Below are 13,037 nucleotides of genomic sequence, written 5' to 3'. Positions count from 1 at the left end.
AGACGCTCCTCGGTCGCGGTTTGGATCCCAGACACGTCCACAGAGGGTCACTTAACCCATAAAATAACACCTGGAACACCCGTGAGACCCCCACGCCCTCATACGTCCTCCCCGACCCCCGTCTCAGCAGCAGGACCACGAGATGCCTGTATCCACCCGTTCCTCCAGCGACGGGCGTTTGGTGCCAGGCTCTTGCTGATATAAACGGAGCTCAGATGTCAACCAAGCTTTCCAGTCTGCCTGGTGCCAGTTGGGACTCCTCCCCGAGGTGAATGCAAAGTCCCAGCAGGGTCTGTGTCCTCGGGCGCCCATACCCGCTGTCCGCCTCTGCCGGTGTCTGGTTCCCCATCCCTTTACCTGAGTGCGGGGCAAGGGGCCTGAGCCCGGCCCACCCCTCCTGAGATGCTGCAGGCACCAGGGAGCCAACCTGTTCCTGAAGGTTCGGGGTTAGGGGCAGGGTTATGTCACTCAGCCACCACTACCTAAAATCACCTTGAAACACGGCGGTTCTCAGAGTGGGGTTTCTGGGGGTCTCTCACCGTTTCCATGCCCTCACCCACAGACCCATCCATGTGTTCAGCACCCCCTGGCATGCTCAGTGCCCTCCCCCTTCCTACGTGGCAGACGATAGCCCTGCAGGAGCCACCCTCCTTAGAAGACAGACTTCGGAAGTTCCCTGGCGGTCCAGTGGCTAGGATTTGACACCTGGGCAGGGAACTAAAATCCTGCGAGTCACGCAACGCGGCCCAAAAAAGAAGACCGCGAAATGGGTATCTTTCCCTCCGGTACTAGCAGTGTGTATCCTCTATAGCAAATCACTCATTCATTCAGCAGATGCTGAGTGCCTGCCGTGTGCCAGGCCGTGTTCTGTGCTACATGCTGCAGCGGCAAGAGTCAACACAGACCAAGTCGGCGCCTGACGATGCTGACCCAGGGGCCGGGGTGAGGGGGGTGAACAAACAGATAAAATGCATGCCTGTCACCTGGGGACAAGAGCTCCATGTGGAAAAAAATAAAGCATGTGGGACTTCCCTGGTGGCGCGGTGGTTAAGAATCTGCCTGCCAATGCAGGTTCAAGCCTGGTCCGGGAAGATCCCACATGCTGCAGAGCAACTAAGCCCGTGCACCACAACTACTGAGCCTGCGCTCTAGAGCCCGTGAGCCACAACTACTGCACCCATGTGCCACAACTACTGAAGCCCATGCGCCTAGAGCCCATGCTCCGCAACAAGAGAAGCCTGTGCACCGCGAGGAAGAGTAGCCCCCGCTCGCCACACCTAGAGAAAGCCCGCGCACAGCAATGAAGACCCAACACAGCCAAAAAAATAAAACCGTTTTTTTCTTAATTTACCTGACTCTGCTAGGAAGAAGGAAACATTTGAACAGAGACCAAAAGAGATTGAAAAGTGAGCCGTGGTATGTGAAGAAAGTATAGCCAGCAGAAGGAGCAGCCCATATAGGGGCCCTGGGGCAGGTGCACATGCAGGGAATTGAGAGAGCAGCCAGGACAGCCGGGACCTGTAGAACAGTCGTGCCAGGAGCTCAGGGAAGCCGCCCCCAGGAGAGACCTGACAGGCTGGTCACACTTAGCAAAGAACCATTCAGAGTCCCTGGAGATTGATCGAAGGGCTTAGGACAAACTGAGAAGCGTTTGTTTGACAATATGTACAGAAGCTCGTGAGAACCGTGGAAGCCGTGGCGCTGGAGCTGGGGCCGTACCCACACCTCACAGGGATGGCTTCAGTGTGTCGGCGGCCGCCTGGCGGTTCCCACCTCCCTGCTGCCCTGGGGTGGAGGAGCTTTTCCTGGGAGACTTGGCGGCTGAAGAGTAACCTTTACCTGCGCTGCTTCCACAGCTCCAGGGAGCACAGGGAGGGCCAGGGCTGCTGGCGTGCTGGTGTAGGGGCTCTGCGGGTAGCACCTTCTAAACCTCAGACAGAAGGGGACTCTGCCGCTCGGGGCAAAAGCCTGGGTCTCCCTCCGGCCCCAGGAGGTGTAGGAACTTCTGCCGGGGGGCCCTCTCTGCTGCCAGGCTGCCCTCTCTCCTGCCAGGCTCTGTGCCTTACAGATATCCCCGCATCCGGTCCTCAGCGTCCCGGCAGGTACATTGTGATGAGTCCCTGTCACAGACAAGGAAATGAGGCCTGGAGACACACGTGCAGAGCAGGGCTCTGATCCCAGCTCACCTGTCCTGCACGCCGCCAAACCCTGACTCCTCAGCGTGGACCCCAGCCGGCAGTTAGGGGTTAGTCGCCCCCAGGCCCGGTGAATCCGTACCAGGGGATTAGGGCACACACAGTGGGAGGAGCCCTGGTGCAAACAGCAGTGTTAGCGCAGGGCTCTCGACGCAGGAGGCTCCTCGGCAAACGCGCTGACCTGAGTCGACCCCAGCTGCAAACCCACAGAAGCAGAGGGCTTTTCTCTGCGCTGCATCCACCGGGTCCGAGCTAGGGAAACCCCGCCAGAGCCCTGGGCCCCAGCCCTCCCCTCAGCCTTGAAGTTTTTGAGCTACGTGAGAGCAGAACAAATAACCCCGCAAGCTCCCCGAGAGCCACCGTCTGGAGTGAAGTGATGCTGACATTGGCCACGGGTTTGTTGATGCTCTTTTGGACTGAACCCTCTCAAATGATATCCCAAACACCCCAGCCTGCTCTGCCGGAGAATGACGTTCTCTGTAACCACATCACTGCAGTCTCGCCAACCCAAATGAGAGCCCCAACGTCCTCTCTCACAAGCCCACGGTCAAATTTCCCCCAGTTGTCCCCAGACATGCTTTTTCTAACCAGGAAATCAAGGATCACACGGCATTTGCTTATTGTGTCATAAAGGTTCTTATGCTGCAGCATCTCCTCCTTTACTTTTTTCTCACGACATTGGATTTGGGAAGAGTGTGTCTAACCTTGACCCTACAGCTCCCAGGTAGACTGTGATTGCTCTGGGGATGGTCTCGCAGGGGTTGTGACCTTTCTGCTTGGTCTCGGGACCCCAGGGTGGGAAGCCCAGCAGTCTGACGCCCCCGGCATCGCTGGCCAGGTGAAGCCTTGGATTGATGGGCTGGTTGCCGTGATCTCCAACATCAGCCTTCCAGCTTTCTCAGGAAGCTGATACAGGGAAAGGCTTTATTTTCAACTCCGGGAAAGGATGAGTTCCCCTAGCCCAGAGTCAGGACTGGGTCCCCAGAGCACAGGCTGGTTTTCTCTGAGACCCGGGCCCAGGGGCAGCCCAGGACTGGCGCATGGTCTGGCCCAGTTCTCTATCTCTGGGGAAACAAACCCAACGAGGAGGCCAGTTCTCACCCGGCCAGGTGCTGAACCAGGCACCGTGGGGACATGGCAGACCCCAAAGAACATCATCTCCCCAAGAGGTCCTGCCTCCACATGCACAGATTATCACCTGATTTTCATCTTTCAGCTGTGGATCCACCTAGGACGTCAGATAAATTCTGGGCTTAGCACACGGGGCAGCAGGCCCGGACGCGGCCGGACTGTGCAAAGAGTCAACGGAACCCCGAATAAACTTGATTACTTTACCAGCACCCTGACTAAATACACGAAACATAAGCCAAGTCAGAGTTCTGTTTACAAGCACAACACGAACGCAGAGAAGTGACGAGGCTCAGCTCTGTTTTCTGAGCCTCCTGCTGGAGCCAGGTCTGCACACTCGGGTAGTGACCCTGCTGGGGGCTCAGAAGGTGGGAGAAGGCCCAGCTTCCACCCTGCGCCGTCACCACCCCCGGCCACGTGCAGAAGCTCAAGATGGCCCCCGAGCTCCCTCGTGGAAGAAAGGGCCCGCAGAGGCTGGCAGAGGGGAGGGCCCTCTGTCTCCCCCAAGACCACCTCGCCCTTCCTATCGCAAGAGCTGGGAGCCAGGCGGCAGGCGGGCCTGGTCCTTACTTGACTTACAATACGGACTGGCCTTTCAACCGGCACGTCGGCTCCCAGCCTGGTCGAGGAGCAGGCCCGAGGCCACTCCCTGTGGGGCTTGTTAGATCAAATTCATATTTTATGGTAAGACAAGAAAAATTTAAACAAAAAGTGCTGCCCTTTGGCGTCCTCTCCCCCGCACTGTGCCTCGTATATCCGCGTTAGGAGTCGACCAGGGCTCCCCATCGACAAATTCCTGCTCGGCCAAGAAGAGCAACATTCTCCCAGCATCTACAAGACAACCCCTTAGAGGTGACGTTCCTTCTCGGTCTTGTAAGGGACCACGTGGCCCAGCACAATGATGCTTAGACCTGGGTTACGTAAAGTGTCAATAATAGGTCATTTGACCTACAGCCCTCTGTCTCAAAAACCTTACATATCTGTGTCTTGACTTCTAATGGGCGGAACAGTCCTCAGAGCTTTCTGAGATGCTCTTCCCGGGTTAGAATCCTCAAATTTGGCTCAAAACTTTCCATTTCTTTCTTAGATCGACTGATTAACTTTTCTGGCGACAGGATTTGGGGGGAGGTGACAGGTGAGGGGCTTCCAGAGGGGGATCCCCTTCGGGGCCAGCGGGTGTATGCACCTCGGCACCCTCTGACCTTTCTCTGGGAACAGCTACCTGAAGAGGGCTGTCCGCACACTGCCCACGAGGACGGGCCTGGCTGCCGGGGGCTGGCGAGGGCAGGAGACGGGGCCTGCTGTGTGCGTGGCAGGGGGGCTTGCTCTAGTCCCGACGGCAGGGGCTGCAGGTGGGCGAGACTCTGGTTGACTCAGCCGTCCCCCCTCTGTGGGTTCTGACGGTACGTTTCCCTTTGGGGAAGCAGCTCGCACTGAGCCCCAAACTCAGCCCGTGGAAGCAAGTGGCAGGGGGGCCGGGCCGCCTGCGTTTTGACTCAGTTCAGCCTCGTGTTCATCAGATGCCTGGACAACCCTTTGTTCCCAGGACTCGTGGCCTCTGAGGCCCCATCTAAAACGACTAATTCCTCCTGGCATTAGTCACCGCCAGCTGACTAAGGCTTCAGGCCGTCAATCTTTTTTTTTTTTTTTTTTAACATCTTTATTGGAGTATAATTGCTTTATAATACTGTGTTAGTTTCTGTTGTACACCAAAGTGAATCAGCTATTACGTATACCTATATCCCCATATCTCCTCCCTCTTGCGTCTCCCTCCCACCCTCCCTATCCCACCCCTCTAGGTGGTCACAAAGCACTGAGCTCAACTCCCTGTGCTATGCGGCTGCTTCCCACTAGCTATCGGTTTTACATTTGGTAGTGTATATATGTCCGTGCCACTCTCTCACTTCGTCCCAGCTTACCCTTCCCCCTCCCTGTGTCCTCAAGTCCATTCTCTACGTCTGCATCTTTATTCCTGTCCTGCCCCCAGGTTCTTCAGAACGATTGTTTTGATTCCATATATATGTGTTAGCTCATGGTATTTGTTTTTCTCTTTCTGACTTACTTCACTCTGTATGACAGTCTCCAGGTCCATCCACCTCACTACAAATACCTCAATTTCATTTCTTTTTATGGCTGAGTAATATTCCATTGTATACATGTGCCACATCTTCTTTATCCATTCATCTGTCTATGGGCATTTAGGTTGCTTCCATGCCCTGGCTATTGTAAATAGAGCTGCAGTGAACATTGTGGTACATGACTCTTTTTGAATTATGGTTTTCTCAGGGTATATGCCAGGTAGTGGGATTGCTGGGTCATATGGCAGTTTTATTTTTAGTTTTTTAAGGAACCTCCATACTGTTCTCCATAGTGGCTGTATCAATTTACATTCCCACCAACATTGCAAGAGGGTTCCCTTTTCTCCACACCCTCTCCAAGGCCGTCAATCTTGAAATCCTATTAGTACTTCTCAACCTAGGATTTTAAGAATAAAAGTTGACAATATACTCAGCTGACAGCTCGCGGGTTTGAAGCCTGTTTTATAGGCACCTTCCCTCGGGCACCGCTGGTAGCCATCACAACGCAGATGTCCTGGCCCGTGTCTCACACTGACAGTGACTCCAAAAAGATAACAGATTCTATGCTCAGACTTTTCCCCAATAACTAGCTTCCTGTCCGTGAGAGGAGACATTGCTCTTTCTTCCCCAGGAGCAATTCTGCCAATGCTATTTACTTTTTTTTTTTTTTAATTTATTTTTGGTTGCATTGGGTTTTTGTTGCTGTGCACGGGCTTTCTCTAGTTGCAGCGAGTGGAGGCTACTCTTTGTTGCGGTGTGCGGGCTTCTCTTGTTGCGGAACATGGGCCCTAGGCACGCGGGCTTCAGTAGTTGTGGCGCGAGGGCTCAGTAGTTGTGGCACACGGGCTCAGTTGCTCCGCAGCATGTGGGATCTTCCAGGACCAGGGCTTGAACCTGTGTCCCCTGCATTGGCCGGCGGATTCTTAACCACTGCGCCACCAGGGAAGTCCCAACGCTACTTACTTTTAACACAGTTAAGTTGGCAGCTTTATCGTAAATGATAGTTGCATAAATACATCGTGAAATCTGCCAATGAAAACGCTGCAAAGAATGGGGATGAGAGCGGATGGCACTCAGGTGTGTTATGCCACAATTTTTTCCTAAGGTGCTGGACAGAGTCCCCCTTCTTTGCCTTCAGAGCCATCGAGCTCCCCATGCTCAACCACAGCCTCACCTACCCCATTTTAACTACACAGCTCACCTTCTGTTCCCCAAACACGCTGTGCTCTTTACCCACCGGGTTCCTGGAGATCCCGTGGCTGGAAGGCTTTCCTGCTCTTCCTGGCCAGTTCTGAATCCTGGGACCACTTGGGAATGTGCTGTGGGCTCCATGGGCACCTCCCAGATGAGTGAAGACCCCCACCCTTGCCTCCAGCTTTCATGAACTGTTTGAATAGATGCATCTGAGATGACTTCTGGGAGCCCAGTGGGTCCATGAAATAAACCTCAAATCATCCCATTTCATCCCCCATGTTATTATTATTGTTGTTGTTGTTGTTGTTGTTTAGGAATAGAAAAGAGTTTTATTTGAGCCAAAGTGAGGACTCTAGCCCAGAAGACAGTCTCTCGGATAACACTGAGGAACTGCTCTGGAGAAGCATGGTTTCCTCTCAGAGCAAAGAACATCAAACGAGTCAGGGATACATTCCCTGAAGGTTTCCAAAAAAAGTCGGTCAGCACGTACACAGCGAGTCAGCATGGCCTTGGCGCCTGGGAAGGGAATCTTATCATGGAAGGAGGGCCAGCTTTGGCTTTCCAGGAAGGAAGGCATTTAATCTTTAGTTTTAATATGGATATTCTTACCTTCTGGTCACTGTGCCCTTTTCTTTCATAATTAAAGCAGATTACAATATATGTTTTAGGCCACAAATAGGCTATTCTAGTTAGCATAAACTTCAAGTTAACTCATGTATAAGGCAGAGTGACTTCCCATACATCAATGTGTGAAAATTTCTTCTATCATTTCCCCCCTTTGGGCATAAATCTTTTGATAGAAAGCATTGATAATTAACATATTTGTCCCCTGATGCTAGAGTGGTTGCAGCCTGACCTGCTCCATAATGTCCCTTGGTGCCATGACTACTTCTTTCTATCTTCTTCCTTTCTCTCTCTCTCTTTCTTTCTTCCTTCCTTTTTTTTTTTTAATAGGAATAGATTTGCCTAGTTATCCTTGTTTGGGGTAATTAATTGAGGTAGTTGACAAACACAGTGGTCTATGCTGTCAAGGAAGAATTTTATAGGTTATACACACTATCAATCATATCCAGTTATCACACAAACATTGTATGTGTGCTTTTAGCAGTAGACTGAAAGCAAGCTGTGATACATATCATGAATAGCTTTCATCCCCCATATTATTAAACCCATGTTATGCATTGAATCGTGTCCTCAAAATAATGCTGAAGTCCTAACCCCCAGCACCTGTGTTTGTGACCTTATGTGGAGACAGGGTCTTTGCAGATGATCAAGGTAAGATGAGATCGTTAGGGAGGGCCCTACTCCATTATGATCGTGTCCTTATACAAAGGGAACCTGTGGACACAGACAAGGCACACAGGGAGAACACCATGTAAAAACAAAGGCAGAGGGACTTCCCTGGTGGTGCAGTGGTTAAGAATCTACCTGCCAATGCAGGGGACACGGGTTCGATCCCTGGTCTGGGAATATCCCACGTGCCGCAGAGCAACTAAGCCCATGCGCCACAACTACCGAGCCTGCCTGCTGCAACCACTGAAGCCCACGTGCCTAGAGCCCGTGCTCTGCAACAAGAGAAGCCACCACAATGAGAAGCCCGTGCACCGCAATGAAGAGTAGCCCCCGCTCACCGCAACTAGAGAAAGCCTGCACGCAGGAACAAAGACCCAATGCAGCCAAAAATAAAAAATTAAATTAAAAAAAAAAAACAAAGGCAGAGATCAGAGTGATGGTTCTACAAGCCAAAAGACCCCGAGATTGCCGGCACACCACCAGACGCCGGGGGAGAAGCCTGGAACAAATTCTCCCTCAGAGGCCTCAGGAGGAACCAGCCCTGCCCACACCTCGATCTTGGACTTCCAGCCTCCAAAAGTGAGAGAGAACAAATCTCTGTTGTTTCAGCCACCCAGTTTGTTACAGCAGCCCTCAAAACTATAGACTCCACTTTCACAACTGAGGAGACTGTGGCAGAGAATGGTCGCATAAGTTAGTGAGTGGTGAGGCTGGTTTTGAGCACAGGCCGTGTCATAACTGCCTGTCTGCATTCCCTCTTAATGACGATGTGCTGCAATGCATCAGAACAAACTGGCCTGCATTTGGGACGGAGCCAGGTTTGGGAGGCGAGCTTCTCAGGATCCTGTGTCTGAGGGGAGGAGGTTATTCCCGAATAAAATATTTCCTCCTGTCAGACCCAAGTCCCCGTTTATAACAAACACTGAACACCTCCATCCTGAAATGAACCTGCTACATTCATATACTTTAAAAACCAATATTATGCCCTGACTATAATATAAAGGAGAAATACATTTATATCTCCATCAACTGATTTCGACATGTACATGCATGGGTGAGGGCCATGCTTGGGCTGACACACAGACCCATCAAAACAAACAATTACAAAAGCCACAGACACAGATACAGACGCACGGAATGGACCACTCAGGTCCCATCTGACATTGCCATTGGAAACATGATTTCATGAAATGGTGAGCAACTCTAGGTAAAGGTCAAAACAAAACAAAATGTAATCTGTCAATTTGCACGGCATTTGTACTCCTGGAAAATTACGTTAAAGCCATGCAAAAATGTCTTTGTGTTTATATTGGTCAGCTCAGGCGGCCAGAACAGAATACCACACACGGGGCAGTTTAAACCACAGACACTCATTTCTCACGGTTTTGGAGGCTGGACGTCCAGGATCTGGGTGCCAGCACAGATGGGTTCTTTGTAAGCCCCTCTTCCTGGCTTATGGATGGCCATCTTCTCACTATGACCTCACATGGTGGAGGGAGCGGGGAGAGCTCTCCAGTGTTATAAGGACACTAATCCCATAGGATCAGGGCCCCCACCCTTATGACCTCATTTAACCTTAATTATTTCCCTGGTGCAAATACAGCACACTGGAGTTTCAGGACCTCAACCTATGGATCTGGGGAGACACAGTTCAGCCCATACAGTGTTTAGATGTAAAACACACTTAGAATCTAGATGAGGCTCATAATTTTAAAAATTTTGCACACTTGAAAATGTGCCAGGATCTTTTGTGTCTGTGAGACCACCTGCACTTTGCTGGATAGAAAGCACCCCGAGCTGGGTTCGCCCAACCGAGCACCACTGTCCACAGGAAGTCACGGAAGACCCTTCTGTTGGGAGGTTGTGGGGTGCGGAGGATTTTTCTAGGGTGGACCTGGGGATAGTTTTCTTTTTATTTGTCCTGCTTGGGGATCACTGTGTTTCTTCAGTTAATGGGTTGGTGTCTTTTGGAAGCTTCTCAGCTACTATTGCTTCAAATAGTGTTCCCACCCCATTCTCTCTCCTGTCCATGTAGGACTATTTACTCATGTACTGGGCCTTCTCACTACCCTCCACGTGTCGCTTAAGCTCCTCCTATGGTTTTTATTTAATTTATAATTAAATATTATTGGAATATAGTTGCTTTACAATGTTGGGTTAGTTTCTACTGTACAGCAAAGTGAATCAGCTCTACGTACACACATATCCCCTCTTTTTTGGATTTCCTTCCCACTTAGGTCACCACAGAGCACTGAGTAGAGTTCCCTATGCTATACAGTAGGTTCTCATTAGCTTCCATGGTTTTTTGATTTTTAGTATTTATTTATTTAAGCTACGCTGGGTCTTAGTTGCGGCATGCAGGATCTAGTTCCCCCACCAGGGATTGTGCCCAGGTCCCCTGCATTGGGGGCACAGAGTCTTGCCCAGTGCACTGCCGGGGCAGTCCCCCTATGGGTTTTTTTGTTTGTTTTTATATTTCATTTATTTATTTTTGGCTGCTTTGGGTCTTCATTGCTGTGCGTGGGCTCTCTCTAGCTGCGGCAAGCGGGGGCTACTCTTTGTTGCGGTGCGCGGGCTTCTCATTGCGGTGTCTTCTCTTGTTATGGAGCATGGGCTCCGGGCATGCGGGCTTCAGTAGTTGTGGCTCGAGGGCTCTAGAGCACAGGCTCAGTAGTTGTGGCGCACGGGCTTAGTTGCTCCACGGCATGTGGGATCTTCCCAGACCAGGGCTCGAACCCATGTCCTCTGCATTGGCGGGCGGATTCCTAACCACCACGCCACCAGGGAAGTCCCACCTGTGGTTTTCAAAAGCTCTGTTTTCTCTGTGTGCTGGGCTTCCCGTTCATTCATCATATGCCCATGTCCAATCTCCCATCAAATCCCCCGCTGACTTCGTTTCAGATGTTGCCTCTTTCCCACATGGTTCTCATACCCAGCTGGCAGTCATTTCCTTGGCACACATTTATACAAGTATGGTGTGGCAATATGCATGCAGATTCTCACACACGTGCACACCTTTTAACCCCAAAATTCCACTGTTTGGAATTTGACATTAGGCAATACTTAGGAGTGTGTGTAAAGGCTGTGCAAGTTTGCACTCCCAGAGCTGTTCATAACTCAGGGGCTGAGTCTATAGTTACCCCATTGGCAAAACTTGGGCGGAACCGAAATTGGCCTGGGAGTTCCACGAAGGCTGTCCCTCTAATGTTGGGACAGGGCGCTGTCACTCTGGTCAGTGGCCAGAAGAAATGTCTGACTTGTGTTTCCAGGCCACACTGCTCAGAAAGGACACAAGAGACCGGCTCAGCTGGCCTGCGCTCCCCTCGGGCAATCGGGGGAAGGGAGAGGAGCTTGGGGGTGGGGTGGGGGGAGGCGGCCCCCTTCTCACAGGGACACCAGCCCTGGCCCAGACTACAAGCCACACCCACACCCACTGCTTTTACTTTTTTTTTTTGACTGAAGTATAGTTGATTTACAATGTTGTGATAATTTATGCTGTACAGCAGAGTGATTCCATTATACATGTTTCTATATAATGCATTCCGTTATGGTTTATCCCAGGATATTGATTATAGCTCCCTGTGTTACACAGTAGGACCTTGTTGTTTATCCATCCTATACGTAAGAGTTTGCATCTGCTAATCCCAAACTCCCACTCCATTCCTCCCCCACTGCACTCCCCCCTGGCAACCACAAGTCTGTTTTCCATGTCCGTGAGTCTGTTTCTGTTTTGAAAATAAGTTCATTTGTATTTTTTTCTTTTAGATTCCACACATAAGCGACATCATATGATATTTATCTTTGTCTGACTTACTTCACTTAGTATGATAATCTCTAGGTCCATCCACGATGCTGTAAATGGCATTATTTCATTCTTTTTTATGGTTGAGTAATATTCCATTGCATGCATGTAGCACATCTTCTTTTTATTATTATTATTTTTTTTTTATTTTGGCTATGCTGGGTCTTCATTGTGGTGCACAAGCTCTTCATCGCAGGCTCCTTTCTAGTTGTGGCGAGAGCCCACAGGCTCAGTAGTAGCAGTATGCGGGCTCTCTAGTTGCAGCGCGCGGGTTTAGTTGCCCTGAGGCATGTGGGATCTTAGTTCCTGGACCAAGGGTTAAACACGCGTCCCCTGCATTGGAAGGAGGACTCTTAACCACTGGACCACTAGGGAAGTCCCTGTACCACATCTTTATCCATCCATCTGTTGAAGGACATTTAGGTTGTTTCCATGTCTTGCCTTTCCTTTCTTTAATAGGTGGTTTCACTCTCTTTTCTTAGGCTGAGCACTTGGAGTTGAATTCACGCAGCTTAAATGAGACTCTACTCTTGTGAAGAAGTGACAACCTAAACATCCATGAACTGAGACAAGGATGTGCTGAAGAAAAAACCATCTATTTGAGTAAACTACAGTCATGAAAAATGATGATATAAAATAATTATCGATGTGGAAAGATGCGGACAGTCATGCATTAATGAAAATGGTAGGTTATAAAATAGAATGAGAGATCGGACTCTTCAACTCAAAAAAAACATAAAAATTCTAGATTTAAATCAAAATGTTACCGATGGGTCATAGAATTACACACGATTTTTATTTATAAACTTGTATCATTTTAATTCATAGATCTTATTTTTTTAGAATAGTTCTAAGTTTGTAGAAAAATTGAGCAGATAGTACAGAGACTTTTGATCCACCACCTCTCACATACACAGTTTCCCCTATTATTAACCTCTGGAATTAGTGTAGTACATTTGTTACAGATAAGGATCCAGCATTATAACATTGTTATTAAGTGAAGTCCATAGTTTACAATAGGGTTCACTCTTGGTGTTGTACATTCTGTGGACTTGAACAAATGGGTGATGACACACGTCCACCATTTACAGTCTCACATAGAGTAGTTTCTCTGCCCTAAAAACCCTCTGCACTCTGCCTATCCATCCCTCCCTGCCCTCCCCGTCGGCAACCACTGATTCCCTTTTCCTACCTGTGTAGTCTTACCCTCTCCAGCTGTCACACAGTGGGAATCATACAGTCTGTCAACTTCTCAGATTGGCTTTTGCCACTCAGCAATGCATTCAAGTTTCCTGCATGTCTTGTCTTTTCGTGTTTTGATGGCTTATTTATTTCACTTCTAAATAA

The sequence above is a fragment of the Aethalodelphis obliquidens genome, unplaced genomic scaffold, assembly GCF_003676395.1.
Source record: "Aethalodelphis obliquidens isolate GAN/ISIS:26980383/991018 unplaced genomic scaffold, ASM367639v1 scaffold1, whole genome shotgun sequence".
NCBI lineage: Eukaryota > Metazoa > Chordata > Mammalia > Artiodactyla > Delphinidae > Aethalodelphis > Aethalodelphis obliquidens.
Note: the sequence above shows the minus strand (reverse complement) of the source record.